The 15,703-nt window shown below is 37.0% G+C and overlaps 1 long non-coding RNA gene across 1 annotated transcript; it reads right to left on the minus strand.

Moving 5' to 3' along the window:
* Positions 1-34: 34 nt before the first annotated feature.
* Positions 35-13,525, minus strand: LOC132079814 (uncharacterized). The gene is made up of 3 exons (XR_009419467.1): positions 13,478-13,525; positions 1,142-1,296; positions 35-291 (listed from the first exon to the last, which is right to left on the minus strand). It is a non-coding gene; the product is annotated as an uncharacterized LOC132079814 (long non-coding RNA).
* Positions 13,526-15,703: the final 2,178 nt, after the last annotated feature.

Raw genomic sequence — 15,703 nt, forward strand, 5'->3', positions numbered from 1 at the left:
GCCCTGATGAGAGATGTACTATCTGCACAAGAACTACTGCAGTGGATTAACAAACTCACAATTTTATTTCACCAACCCACTCAGAAGGGAGGACAAAGTAAACAACAGCCCTAGCAAACTCCTGAAGATTTTTTTTCAGTATTTCACTGCCCTTGCAAGCACCTTCATATAAAATTATGATTGTCTTAAGCAAGCTACTGCAGGGATGGCCAGATCCTCACCAACTAGAGTGCAGTCATCTTTTTGGCTGGGTGATAGATATCTTCAACCTCAGACTCACAATAAAGGGTTCTGCAAGAATTGTGAAAAATCATCTATTCAGATCTTTGTACATCTTTGTAGAAATAAATGCGTTATCATGATCAGCAAAGATCAAATATTAATTATTCCACATTTCACATCATCTGTGGAATTAGAGATAATACACCAAAGATGATATGTCCCAGAAAGGTGTGCTGAGCTCACAGTAAACCCTGGTTGTGCAGGTCACAGACAGATGTTCTATAGATGAACTGTGAAATGAGGGAACTCTGTACTATGATGAGGAAACAATCATTTGGATGAAAAGAGTGATTTTGATCACCTTTTGATCACCTAGGTCAAGTTTTTACTTTGTCTTTATACTTCACAATAGATTATATTACATTTACATTATTTTCACACAGGACCAGCATACAACACATATTTAATACAGGTACATTGTCAACCTCCATCACTCAAATTTTCTGAAAACACTATTGTGGCATTTTATCTTGGATTCAGCTTGACACAAAAAAACTTTGAAAATTCAGAAAAAGTTTCTGGTGACTTCAGTGAGCACCTTAGCACAGCCAAAGTTATCCATTTACACTCAACACTTCAGGCTAAGAATACATTTTGAGTTTCAGTATTGCTTGGAAAAGAGATTTGAATCTTCAGGTCTTCCTAATATCAGGTTAGGAAAGAGAGCAGAGAAGAAAACCCCTTCTGCATGAAAAGCAATGTTGGTAATAAGTAATATTCTTGAAAGTAAACTTCAATGATCTGATTTTTAGGAGTGGGCTTCAGAATTTGTTTTTCTCAGTAGGAAGTCTCTATGAACCAAAACTGCATGAAGCAGTTCAGGGAGGTTCAGGTTGGATATTAGGAAAAGGTTCCTCACCCAGAGCATGGTTGAGAACTGGAACCCAAGAGTTCAAGGAGCGTTTGGACAATGCTCAGGCACAGGTTGGGGTTCTGAGGTTGTCCAGAGCAGGGCCAGGAGCTGGAATTTGATGGTCCTTGTGGGTCCCTTCCTGCTCAGGATATTCTGTGATTCTACAGACAAAACAGAGGAGGTTTTGCCAGTCTAAAGGCAGATAAATTCCATAAAACACACAGGACAGAAACTGCAGTAGCTGAGTAGAGAGGGGTTGCTTTGGGCTCTATAAGAGAGGCACAAAACCACTGAGAAATTGATATTTTCTTTCCAGATCTGGCCTTGCCATACAGAGAAGTAGAAGAGCAGCTTGGGCTCTCTGCAGCTGTTGCAAGTAGATGAGCACTGCTGCTCCATCCCACTCTTGGTTCTGTTTCCATTTACAGATTGGTCAGTTAAGAGCTAAGGTTTCTCATTTTTTCACACTATCACTTTTATCAACACCATGCAGATAGAAAATAAAAAGCATTAAAAAACATTTTCTGAATTCTACTGGAAGACATTTTCCAATGTCTTTACTGCAGAATGTTTCAGAAAGGTTTTGAAAAGCCAGAAATAGTTGCTATTTCAAAAAGAATCTGAAAATTCCAAACATTCTGCCTTTAAACATGTACTCTTGAAGGTAATAACTCCTGAGTGCAGCTTTTTTATATATAGAAAGATAACAAAGTTTTAAATAATCAATTGTAGAAATCTTCAGGGAAGATCTGATTTCAAAATGTAATTCTCCTAGCCTAGGCTCTGTAACTCACTATATATCACCATGGATCCCATACTTATTGACTGAGATGGGAGGCCTGCAGGGCTTGTTAAAAATCTATAAAATTTATTTAAGAGTTTTAGCTTTGGCATTTGGTAGAAGCAACCTAACACCAGCTAACCTGAAGAATTTCATCTATGCAAATAAAAGAATTCAATGAAGGTCCAGAATTTAAGACAGGAACTCTTTTTTTTTTTTTATCTTCTTGGCCACAGCACAAAATGCACTGTATCAACACATTGTCAGCATCTGTTTTCTCCCTGAAAGTTTACTCCATAATATTGTTTCTTCAGTGGGGTAATTTTGTGAGTGGATAATCTTCAGTCTTGCCAAGAACTTCTACCCTTAACCTTGCCAAAAGGTTCACATTAGCAGGAACAGCTGCACTACCTTTCTAGGACAGGTTAGTAACAGATGCATCACGGTTTCCATTAATTACCTGTACCACACAGAGTAAAAAAAGTTTTATATTTTTGTGCCCTGGTTCAACATTTAAAAGTAACACAAAATACTGCTCAATAAACACTCCCTTCCAGATATGCTTCGATTACTTTGTCTGTTTCTGGTGTTTATACATTTATTTATACCAAATATTGACAGAGTTTAGCATAGCTTGAGATGCCACATTTTTTATTGATTCCAGAATATTTAGACAGGCATAATGAAATCTAAACAATCCAGTCTTTAGTCTTAAATCCAAAAGCCCTTTCTGTAAACCTTAAAAATGGGCAGGTCTCAAGAGTCTTCCAAGGATTCCCCTGGTAAGCAGATAACATATTACAAGAGCTGCTTGGGCTCAGTCTGGGATATCCTGGGATTTTACTTTTTCCAAAGGAAAGAACCAGGGTGACAATCAAGCACTTAGCCATGTCAGCAAGAAGGGACCTTCCCTTCTCATTGTTATTAACCATCATAAGCTTTTAAACACTGCTATCCAAGACTGTTCCCTACTAGCTCCTTGGAGGACTGCTACATAATTTTCTCCCATTCTGTTTCCCACCCCTCCTGCCCTCTCTTCCACTGAACTCAAAGTCAAAAATATAAAACTTGTATCAGAATTAGGACTTTGAAACAGAAAACCTGTCCTAAAGACTTTGCTTCTCAAAAGCAGTTGATTGAAAGGGTAATCTGAAGACAGCGGTGCTACGCAGTTCATTGTATTTTTTACTATGAAATTTTTAGAGAACACCTTTACTTTTTGCCAATTGACAGATGAAATGTTGTGTATTGCAAAGCAGAGGCGACATCACATGCTAGCATTTAATTCAGAACAGTGATAGAGTATATTAATTAAATGTGTATGGAGATCTATGATAAGAGAAGAAAACCCATCAAGGCATTTTAGCCATGTCAACTCAGATGCTTTCATTGTGTAATGTTAGCAAAAAGGTTGCAGGGCTAAGAATCCACTTTTGATCTAACAGTACTGTGCTACTGAGAGACCAGAGAGGCTCAGAGCAATGCCTTTTCTCTCCTGTGTGAGCATATGCAAAGGACAAACCCACAGCTATTTTCTGCATGCTCAATAAAGCACATCAAAATCATCATTCTTCCCCTGGTGGAATGATCGTACTGAGGAAGCAAGTGTTTGTTACTTTTTACAAAGAATATGTCAAAAATACAGCCAAGCACAACATCATAGACATTTGCAAACAAACATTATGCAGAATAAGCTGATGTTCCCATCTATAAGTTGTGGGTATGAATTCAGCTGTTGTTACCTCAACAGAAGTCCAAGAAAAGGTGGATTCAAAGGCTTTGCCTTCAGACTTCATTCTTAGGCTGCTATCAGCTCTTTGGGCATCTTTGGACAAAAATCTTCTGAACCTTTAGTTAAAAGGATTTTGGCACAACCACATTAATGTGGGGGCTAATGGCCTTCATCTTTCTTGGAAGAAGATATGTCCTTCCATTAAATTGAATCACTTTTTTCTTCCCTTCAGGCTGATTTAGCCAATTGTCACTTTGCAGAATCAAAAGTGTATCAGAAAAAAAAAAACAACCAACCTTAAGAGATAACGATCCATTACAGAAATCCTATTCAACAATTACATGCTACTGATGGCACTGAGGGTTCCCCAATAAAATATATTCCTTAAAAAATGGTTGTTCTATTAACTAAAGGTAAGTTGTTCTAATACAAATCTCAATTTTTCCATTAACAGCAACCAGCAATTACTTCTGCTTAATTGATGTTATCCGAGTTCAGTGTTTGTCAAAGTTTTCACTTCCTTCTCCTTTAAAGCCAGCATGTTCCACCAATTTGCAAAATAGAATGAAACATGAACTGTGAACTCATAGAAAGAGCAAACTACAAATATACATGAGCAAAACACCCTATTGAGACTGAATTCTAGCAGCTGTATTTGTAATACACATAGGACACAAAAACAGCCTTATTTTCTGGCATCAAGACAAAGGATTTCACAAACCAGAACCTCTGAAGAAGCAACACTGCCATTTTTCACTCTAGTTTGTCAGCAATACAACTGAACCTAAAAATAATAGGTTCAAAGTTCTCCAATGACAAAAGATGATGAAAATTTTCTTTGATTTCTCTTTGTTATTAATTATTTCCTTACCCCCTCATCTCCATTCCTCCCTATGTGTGCGAGATCAAGAAAAGGAGAACAATCGCTTATGATCAATAGGCAAAGTTTAACCATGAAAGTTAATTGACTCCAAAATTTATGGAGAGCAATATTTTTTGCTGAGAAATCTGAGAAATCCCACAGAACAATATAAACACCAGCACTGCCCAAAGCACATGCTGACAGGAGCTACCTGGGGCAACGGGGAATGGAGCCAGAACAAACAGCAGCAGATTTTGGTCTCACTCACTGATCAGGGGTGGCTAGAGTAGGATTATTATTAGGGAAGAGGAATGAGAAAAGCATCATAGGACTAAAAATAATGGCTTCATGTATATGGGAAGTTGATTAATGTTCCTGAACCAGCCCCTTTCACAGCACCAGAAGAAATAATGAAAAATGTAAGAATATTTTTAGGAACAGTGGAGTGATAATATATGCAGGGGAGAAGGGCTCTGATGCTCACACCAAATAGCTGCCTGACTATGCACACAGCTCTGAGGGTGCAGAACAGCTATTGGCAGCACATGTTTTATTTTTCAAACTGAATTTCAGCAGACACACTAAAGCTTTTTCCCCTTCCTCCTCTCCTGCTTGCAGAAAGGCAGCCTGAGTGAAATGTAATTTAGCATGCAGGAGTTCTGGACCCTTGTAATTATTTGGGGAGAAGGTGTTGAATGGCTGGGGGTTTGGAGTCTGAACAGAAGTCAGGAAAGAAAATAAGAAATGCTAGGAAAAGCAGCATAGCAAATAGACTGAAATCCTATTAAATACTCAGACTTGAGGAGGAAATAAGCATGAGAAATACACAGCTGGAATGGAGTAGAAAAACAGTTTCTTGCATATTTTTCTCACAACTACTACTCCAACAGAGTTCATGGGGTTTAGATCAGGCTTCCAAGAATGGAAGATATGAATGAGAAGTCAAATAAGAAGGAACTGGGGAAAGGAATCTAGTAAAGAAGGAATAAACTCTCCATTTCATAAATTTTAATATTTAGGGAATAGTTAATTCACCTTAAACTCAATGTATATTGTAAAATATTTTCTTGCAAAAACATATTTGTAGCTGTAACTAGCCTGTAAGAATATATAAAAAATTATATTTCAGTTAAATACTAGGTAAATATAAAATTTACTTGAATAGAGAATAAAATTAATTTTTTTAAAATTACATAAAAATAACCTTGAAAAGTCAGTGCTGACAGTAATTAATATGTTAATATTAAAAAAAACCAACAAACTAACAAACTAAATAAAACGAACACTGAAAAACCCCACCAACAAATGACAACCTAAATCTCAAAACCCAAAACAAAGAAAAAAATCCTCACCCATTATATTTCCTCCAAATATTTCCTGTCATGAAAATACAACACAATGGGGACATTTTGCCTTTGCTTAGCTCCCTCCTGGAAGACAAGTATTCCAAATAAGGGAGAATTTATCTGATTTGCCTCCAATGTTTCTTCTTGTCTCTACACAGAATACTTTATCCAAGCAGACTTCTCTCTTTCTTATTGACCTTTTGTCCCTTCTTGTCTTCTCCTTGGCTTTCCCTGATTTTACCTGTGTTTCACCCTTTGGATTTTGTAACTACTAGCACAAAAACAAACTATTTTCTTTTCTTCCATTTACTTCTCAGCCCATCTCTCAAAGCAGTGTAAATTGGGAGCTCCATGGGAAAAAAAGAAGACTCAATAGTTGAGTGTGCCGGAACATTATGAGATTACTGATGATGACTGTGACTGATTATATAGGCTAAAAGATTGTTTTCAAAAAGTGTCCTGTTAAAAGTTGTTGGTACACAATTTTACTGGTGAAGTGGAAAACAAAAAACACTGATATTCTTCATACTGCTGACATAAATGAAAGGAAAGAAACATAGCTGTCTCACTGAGGTTTGTTTTGGTAAATATATTTGACTAAACGCCAGGCAGAGTAGTAGAGGCAATTGCTTTTAACATTGCATCCCCTCTGACTCATAGATTAACAAATTTCATCTCTGGCTACTCATTTGGGGGGAAAAAATATTGTTACATAAAATATAATGTTGTCATCTCCTGAATTTATGCAGCTGCATTTTCAATTTTAACACAGGTAATTTTAATGCCTCCCCTTCATCTGAACACACCTGGGAATGAAACCTATTCTATTCTACCTGATCACTTAGTGTTTAACTAAACAGATTTATTAATAACTTGCTCTTTCTATTCCTTGGACAGGAACTTGGTTTAGATTCATGTTTTCTGACAAATCTATTAAAATGTATTTTTACTCTGAGCTGCTTTCTACTGAAACTTTATAAAAATGGAATTATTTTTAAATGCTTCAATATATCAGAGGGTTTAAACTATTTGCTTTAAATTTTAAATAGCAAATTTAATGCTTGCAAAGGTGCTGAATTTTGTGAAACTCAGTGCCATTGTTTAAATTTTTGCTGAGGGGCTATAAAAAATAGTCATCTTTTACTAGGATGTGCAGACAGTATAAGAAGATTTCTGGTTAATATGCATTAAAAGTGGTATTGGCTCCAGGTTTGTAAATCCTCTGAGATAGTTACATTTCTACACAAGCATTTCTTTTGACCAAGGCTTATTATAGTCCTTCTTTGAAAGGCAGTAGTATGGGAAAAATATTACATTTGTTTGATGTTTTAACAAAAAAAAACCAACATACTATTAACCGCTGCAATTAAAAAAGTGTTAAAGCTCATAAACACCTAAGGAAAATAAATTTAATGGGAATTAATGGTATTACTTATGTATTGAGTACAATTACTATGTTTGAGCAGTTTGCATGTTTGGGGCTTTTTAATCTGATATTAACGTACACAAGTCTGTAACAGATCTGAGTCAAAGAATCTGATTCCCTAGCTCAAGCCATAAGGATTTACACTCATCATGCCTCCAATTTAATAAAAAATCATGTCAGCCAACATGGCAGCAAATGTCTATTGAGCTCCCAGGAGGGACACACTGACTCCTTCATGCTTTTGCCAGTGTCAGAAAATAATTTTGAGAGGCAAAAAGATGAAGGCAGAAATATGTAGTTCAACTTTGTCCTTCACAAGTAGGCAGAACTCTTTCTATACCTGGGAAGATGCATGAGAACCTGTATAGGTGCACTTTTGGTTAGAGTAGTTGTTGAATTCATGTTGCAAAAAGAGTCTTCAAAAGAAAGAGGTGCCACTTGTGAGAAAATCTGACCAGGAAATAGATGTACAATTACCAAACTGTACAGAGACCAATATATTTAAGTAAAATAAAAATTTTTAAAAAGAGAAGTTGAATATAACACACACATATAAAATCATAGCCAAACACTCGCTCCTGAAGGTACTCAGGGCAGAGCTGTTATTGCCAGCTCAGCTTTATGTTCAGCTAAGCTAGAACTCAGAAGGTGACCTTCATTGAACAAGTTGGTGTCTGAAAATGTTTCCTGTAGGAGAGACCTTTTCACCCACAGTTAGAAGAAACCAATCCATTTTTAAGATGATGTGATTCCTTATTCTGTTGGCTCTACACAGGGAACTCAGGCTCACTGGGAGATTTACGTTCTCTGACAGTGTTTCAAGTGGTCAGAAGGAAGCCATCAGGTTCATGCATATTATTTTCAGCTGATAGTTGAGAGAATTTACAAATCCAGTTATTTATGGAGCACTTTTGTGGAACAACCTTTGTAGGGTAAAGTTTCTGTGCAATAGAAACTTACCCACTGTGAAACTGCAGAAGATATCTTTCTAAAAGCGAAGGCATCTAAATACATCAATAACAGGTATTAGAAGGATAATCAATATCTTCTGCCATTTCCCTAATCATATCTTCTCTCTCCTTACCAAAAGATTTTTGTATTCTTTACTGCTAATAAGTAATATATGCAGTTTCAAAGATGAAGCTGGAAGCTTCATTATGTGCTACCAGATTTCAGAATCAATTCTACTATTTTATGGTGATTCTTATTACTATGCTACTAACTACATTTAATAAAACCATAAAACAGAAGCACAGAAATGTTACTAAGAAATCCAGTTTTCAATGCATAAAGAAAGATCTTTTTCATACACCTACACATATTGATAGTAAATGAAGTTCTAAGAGCAACATCATAATTTTTTCCTAGCCATGAAGAGCCATGGTAGCAGCTGCAGAAAAAAGAATTTAAACATTTTTAATTATAAAATAATAAGAAAGAAGCTTCTTAAGTATTTGAATATGCAAATAGAAGTGTCTTTGGGATGAACTTGAAAAAACATTTTGCCCTTATCTACCACATTTGGATCAAATTATCTGTCTCATCTGTCCCTCCCTACCCCTCAGGCTTATTATAGTCCTTCTTTGAAAACCTGACCAGTATCTCCAGTATTTTAATGCTGCAATTGCATCGAGTTTCTGTTGTTAATGTGGATTCAAGTTCTATTAAAGTAGTTAGCACTTCCTTTGGTGAAAAAAGGCAGGGCTTCTGCTTGGGCGTTTGCATTGAGTCAACTGAGAGATGTTAAAACCATTTTGGTAGCAGTAATAACAGGGTATTTCTGCAATACTGCACAGATAACAAGTAACTTGGTCTGAAAAAGCATTTCTAAAGACTTCCTGAATATATTTAGCTAAACTTCTGCATGCCTCAAGCTGTTTTGGATTTAACACCAAGTATATGCTTGGCATTTGCTGACCCAAACACAAGTTGAAAGTCAAGAGAAGTTAAAGAATTCTGTCCTGAAGCATTTTGGATTTACAATTTCTGCAGAAAAATAGTAGCCATAAGATGAAAAAATGAATAAGAATGCTGTGTAATTATGGTTTTATAAAATATGAAATATTTTCAGTTAGACTGAAAAGAACCTTCACAAAATCTGTCTGCTGAAGAGATCAAAATCCACTTAGAGATGATCTGTTTATCAAAGGAAATTCTAAGGCTCAGATGCTCAGACTGAGAAGGGTTTCCCTGCAGGAAGGAACATCAGTGTGGACTGAGCTCAGCATCAGAGGAACAGCTTTTGTCATCTGGTCTCTCATGTTTAAGTACACTGCAGCAAATGAAGGGCATGGCTGACTAAACAAAGACCTTGTCCAGCATAAAGAATACACCTGGTTATGTACAACCTGCTCCAGGTGACCCCTGGGGTTTGATGGAAAGCCCCCAAGCACAGGAGACAAAATTAAACACTCCAAAGAGAAATAAAACAGCAGAGAATGAAGGTTCCACTGTCAGAACAGTGCTGCAGCTGGAAGCTTCGAGAGGTGGAATGGAGCAGGTTTTTGAACAGCCTTAAAAATGAAGTATGTAATCTACTTCTAGTGCAGTGCAAAGCTGGGAGTCAGCACCTGACCTGCGCCACCTTCCAGACAGTGCCAAGCCTTGAGCCAGGTCTAAATGCATTTCTTTCTCATGAGGCTGAGCAGTAGAAACTTTTCTGAGGATAATAAAAAATATTTTAGGAGAATGTTCAAAGAAGTAGAAGTGAATGCCTAGTTCCTTGCAATTGTGAGTTTGGATATGTAAGATCTCCTCTGGGAAGAGCACAGAGATGTCTTCAGAACCATCAGCTATCACACTCCATCCCAAACCCATCACTCATGTCTCCCATAAAGCTTAGGGAAATTGTAAAGTACCTGGTGCTGGCAGCAGAGGACTTGATTTGAGTGTTCTTGGCCAGAGTTATAATTTCTTTAATGGAACAATCTGTGATTTTCTGCCTTGTACCTGTTTGACATTTACCTATTGCACAAGGATTTAGCACAATTTTGCAAGTATGCACAACTTTTCTTCTGACAGAGAACCTATATGCATCCTAATCTTCCTACCTATTTTCTTATGTATTTCTACTAAGAGTCTGGCACCTCTTTTTCAATTTAGAGGGGAAAAAAAAGATGTTTTTGTGTCTAGAGACACAAAAGGATTTCAGCCCTCATGAGTGTTTGATGTTTGTGTTAATGACTTAATTCTGTGCTCTTCAATTAAGTAATAACCTTAATATATTTATACATCAAAGAGAAGAAAACAGAAGGTGATAAGCAGTGTATGAATCACAATCTCACAGCTTTATATGTTTTTTCTTTTCCCCATATAATACATTCTTAAGTGGATTTGAGAGTTGCTCAATTTAAAACTGAGGAAAAAAATTACAGTAGTTAAGCATAATTTATATCACAAAGTCAAGGAGACCACTGCATTGCAGCACTTATCCCTGAAGTCTTTGGGGAAAAAATGAGATTTTAGTCTTTAGAGCTCAAACTTTGTGTCAGTGATCCTGAAGATGTTAATAGCATGTTATACCAGCAAAGTACTCTAAAGTACTATTGAGGAATCAATGTAGGATTCCTAAAATCTGTCTAGTTTTAACATAGAGAAAACTATAAATTTCTTTAAAACTATTCCTAAAGAGCAGCTATAAATTTAAGTTAAAATGCCCATACAAATAAAAAAAAGTTGGCCACTCTGTAGGCATTTTGTAGTATGTAGGTGTTTCCTCCATAAAAATATTAAAAAATATGTTATTCACAAGAATATTTTTTTTTCAATGTCAACAGGATTAACAAGATCAACAAGTCTGCTCCAAAAGGGGTTTTGGCAGGCTATCATGTTTAGCAGACACCTTCAATCTTCATAACTACAATAAGATGCGAGTTATTTTCTCCACATTTTGCTAAATGCACTCCATTTCTATGAAATTGTACATTGGTTCAATGTGTCGCGATACATTTAAAAAATATTCTTTCAAGAATGTTAATTACAATGCAAAAAGAAAGACACTTCTGTAAAATCAGCCCTTGCAAATGAAACAAAAACATATAAAACAGAGGAAAATATGACTTCAGAAGGCTTGGACCCTGCTACCATCAGGGTCCAAACTTCCCAGAACATATACACTTGTCACTAAAGAGATCATTTACTGAACCAGGACTAGTTATAATTGCACATTAGTAAATATTTTCTGTCACATATTCAATGATTTTATTTTGACATTTAAATAAGTGTTATCTTGCCCATCTAGGAAAAAAAACCTTTCTTTTCCCTTTCCAGAGCCACATACTGTCCTTTCTCCTTCCTCTCCCCAATGGCACTATTTGAGTTTTATAACTTGCAAATATTTCTTGCTCGAATGCTTTAATGTAACCAAAGGTCATTCTTAAGATTTCTAAAAGCCTCATTAATTCTGTGATTCTGTGAAAAAAATGGCAAGGAACTGTTCCAGGTTCAAAGGTCATACTTGTGTTTTGCCATGCCAAAACTTGTTCTTCTCATCTTTGGGCAGACAATTTTTTTTCTCTCATGTTTAAGTGGATTCCTGTCTTGTCCTGTCACTGGCTATCACTGAGGGAAACCCTCTCTGTGACACCTAAGTTGAACCACACTGAGTTTTCTAAGCATGGTGTCAGATGTTTTCCTCACTTCCATCTTTTGGTACTTGGAGAATATTGCTGTCTTTTCCACTGTCAGAGAAGCATTTAATGAATATCCTGTTCATCTTTGAATCAGGCTTTTGAACCCTAAAGTACCCAGACTTCAAGGAATGAAACCTGCTGGATACAAAGGTGTTCTTATATGACAGCCATGGCTGGTTTCTACTCAGAATATTTATATTTCTTCTCCATTTCCCAAATCCCATTTTATTTGTTAACAAATGATCCATCACCCATAACCTTTTTTTGTGCATGTAGTTCTTCAACTATAAAACCCTGGATATTGTAATAACTAAATTTTCATAAGGGATTTTGGTAGCAATCACATTATTATACAAATGGAGTCTTTGCATACAGTTTTTACCTGTCCTAGTATTATTTCATTGAAAGTGTCCTGCTGTTGCCTACAAAATTTCAGCATGACAGAGCCAAAAAATTCACAGCCAGCAATTTCATAGATAATTAGTGTACCATCTCTTGCAGCTTTCACCACTGAATACATTGTCAGTAGATAATCAGAAACCTGATCTTAGCAAAGTAATACAGAAACGAAACAGAAAATGGAAAACAGTGCAATAGACTGACCACAGGCAGTGGTCCTCTTCCCCTGTGCACCCTGGGGGGAAGAGATAGAGAAATCAGAAGTAAAGTCAAGGCTTGGAAGAAAGGAGGGGTATGGGGAAGGTGTTTTTAATATTTGAGTTAATTTCTCATTATTTTACTCTGATTTGATTGGTAATAAATTCAATTAATTTACCGAAGTCAAATCTACTGTTCCCGTGACAGTAACTGTTGAATGATCTCCCCCTGTCTTTACCTCAGCCCATGGGTTTTTTCATGGTATTTTCTCTCCCTTGTCCAGTTGAAGAGGGGAGAAAGAGCAGCTTTGGTGGGCACCTGGTCTCCAGCAAAGGTCAACCCACCACAAATCCAAAATGATCCTATTTTCTGTTAAGGATCTAACAGACATTTCCATTTGGCACTAACAGAGCATTTAATTCAGAGAGGTTATCTATTGTAATTGCTCCATTACACTGCAACACAGTCTATTGAAATGTTATATATTTTTACATCTTTATAACAGCTATATACTCTTGTGTAGCCTGTGTGGTGAGAAGGTTAGCTCTGTTTACTCCCAAAGCTGCAAGGGCTTGTACCAGTGGACCATAGGGAGGTTCCTGTGTCTGTAGAGGGTTCCATCTCCCTGCTCCTGCCCCCCACCAATGCACAAGCTGGCCAGGCCATGACTGGGAACCTCTAAAGGATGTTAAATTATGTCTGAGCAGCCTTGTGGCTTTCCCTTCCAACTTTGTCACCAAAACTCTATCATCACACACAAGAACCAGAGAGTGAGGGCTCTCTGATGATTTGCTGTCCCAGAACTCTGATACAGGCCTGCATTGAGAGAGCTCACTCTACCCTGCCATCAAACCTTCAGAGCAGCGTTGGCTGTGGCTTTGACAGTGATCCTCTCTGAACACTTGGAGAGGAACACAAGGGTTTTAGACAATACTGAGTGTATTCATCTTATTACAAAGCTCCATACCTTCTTGGTGATTTCCCCTCGCAGCACTAACTGCTCCTTCTTCACAGCACAGCCACCAAACTCCAGCCATCTTCTCACCCAGCTACCCCACTCTTTTGTAGCACTCATCCTCACTGGACACAGCTGTGCCCTGTTAAGGGCAGGCCTGTTCCTAATCTTTGGTGATTAGCACAGCTGCAACCCCTCAGGGGTGAGATTGCCTTCTGCACTCTCTTTATTTTCTTACAGTCTATCCCTCCACAGTTGAATACTCGGACACCTCTATTGTCCCATCATACTCTTTCATGAGAGTTAAATGCTGTCTGTCCACTGTTCTTGTGTTCTTGAGCTCTGTCTGAATGTGAGACAGGGCAAACAGTTCTCTCTTTTAACAATAGCTCTGTCTAAGATGATCACTAAAATGCTTTAAACCTTTTAGGTATTAATATTAAGTGGCTTTATATTGAATAGGTCTGTCTAATGAATCAGCTTATTGTATTCACTGAGAGACATTGGATGAAGGAAATGCTATTATCTGTGCAGCATTCTCTCACTTCTGTGGAGAGGAGCCCTTCTTAGCAGCTTTCTATTCTCTTGATGTAGATTATAAATCATGAGTATTCTGACCTCTGCTGCATATTAGCACTGAGAACTTTCTAATGGTTAGCTCATAATTATGCTGCTTCTTTGTTTTCCTTTTATTCTTAGTTAAAAGATAAGTTTATTTCAGATCTTTTAATTCCCCAGGTAGTCTATGAAGACTTTCATGTGGGAAAATTAATTTAGGGGAAAAAAAAAAAGGAAATTACATCTTTCTGGAGAGTCTTTCTCCTTCTAAACACTGCCATCTCCACTGAAGTACCTTTCAATGTGTATTATCTAACTGATTTTATACTGTCTCATTTAATTTGCACTGACTAAAAAAAATAAAAATAACTGATGTTATAATAACTTGATATTGTCTGACTTACTCTATCTGATTTCTTGAAGCCAGTAGGTGCAGCTGAGGTCAGGCTCCTTTATTGGCAGGCCTGTCTCAAAGGCCATAAAGCCAATGAAAATTTCGCCCCCAGCACTGTTGGTATCAGGATTTCAAGAGGCTGTATATTTCAAGGGTTAGGAATGTCCCCAAGGCCACTCCAAATGATCATGTATTCAAGAAGGCTGATAATTTAATTTTACTTTCTTCAAATATTATATCTTTCTCTGGAGTATCCACCACTGTTCCTATGCTCAGGAAGAGCATTATTATATACAAATAAAATATCCCTGGTTACCTTGGGTACAGACATTATCAAAACTGAAAAGGTATTGAATTTAGAGAACCTAACATCCCTCAGATGGGTTAATTAAATTTTCTTTATCAGAGCTCAAATCAGCCCAACAGATCTGCCCCCTTTAACCCATGAACCTGCTGGTAATTTATTTTGAAAATTAAACCAGAACCACTGCTTATTCAGACCTATATTTGCACTGTGAACTGGGCTAGTAGAAAGATCTCTATTAAAGAGAAATCCTAAATTAAATAGGAAAAATACAGTGTTGGTTCAGTTTGTGTACAAGGCTGAGGAACACAGGGATAAGTTTCAGGGGAGGTTCCTGGGGTAAGGGCAGAACAGGCAAATTTTGTCCACAATTTGTCAGCTGGAGCTGGCATACACATCCTGCCCTACTGCCTCTCTTTCTGAGGCACAAATTATGCAGAAATAGTTTGGAACTGCATCCTAAAAAATACCTGAATAAGGAGCCCATGTACCTCCATCAGATTTGATTCCCATTTTGAGAGAGCATTTCCAGTTGACCTGTGAAGCTGAAAATCAACAGAATTCTTCATGTGCAAAAAATGACTGCATAAGGAAGCCAAAAACTACTTGATGTAAAATGTGGAAATAATCTGCAGGAAAATGTTTTGTTTAAAACATTCAGGCTCCAGTTCCATATTTTCTCTCATCACACAGAGATATGTCTAAACATCCAGTCACAAAAAACTTCCAGACCTCTAAGTCAGATCTTTTTCATGCATAAAGAGAAAGATGGAGAGATGGTGATTAGAACTGTGTTGAAATGGAATATTTATATTGGGGTTTTTTATTAAAAAATGGAAGTAGGAAATCCATCTCCTGCTCAGGTTTAAAACCAGCCCTTAAAAAGATTTAAATCCTTGCAATCTCTTAAAAATCTATCTTTGTTTGTAGGAACACAGATCCTTCTAAAATGTTTTAATGAAAACTTCAGACAGAAAGTAAT

The sequence above is a fragment of the Ammospiza nelsoni genome, chromosome 15 (genome assembly GCF_027579445.1).
Source record: "Ammospiza nelsoni isolate bAmmNel1 chromosome 15, bAmmNel1.pri, whole genome shotgun sequence".
Taxonomy (NCBI): Eukaryota; Metazoa; Chordata; class Aves; order Passeriformes; family Passerellidae; genus Ammospiza; species Ammospiza nelsoni.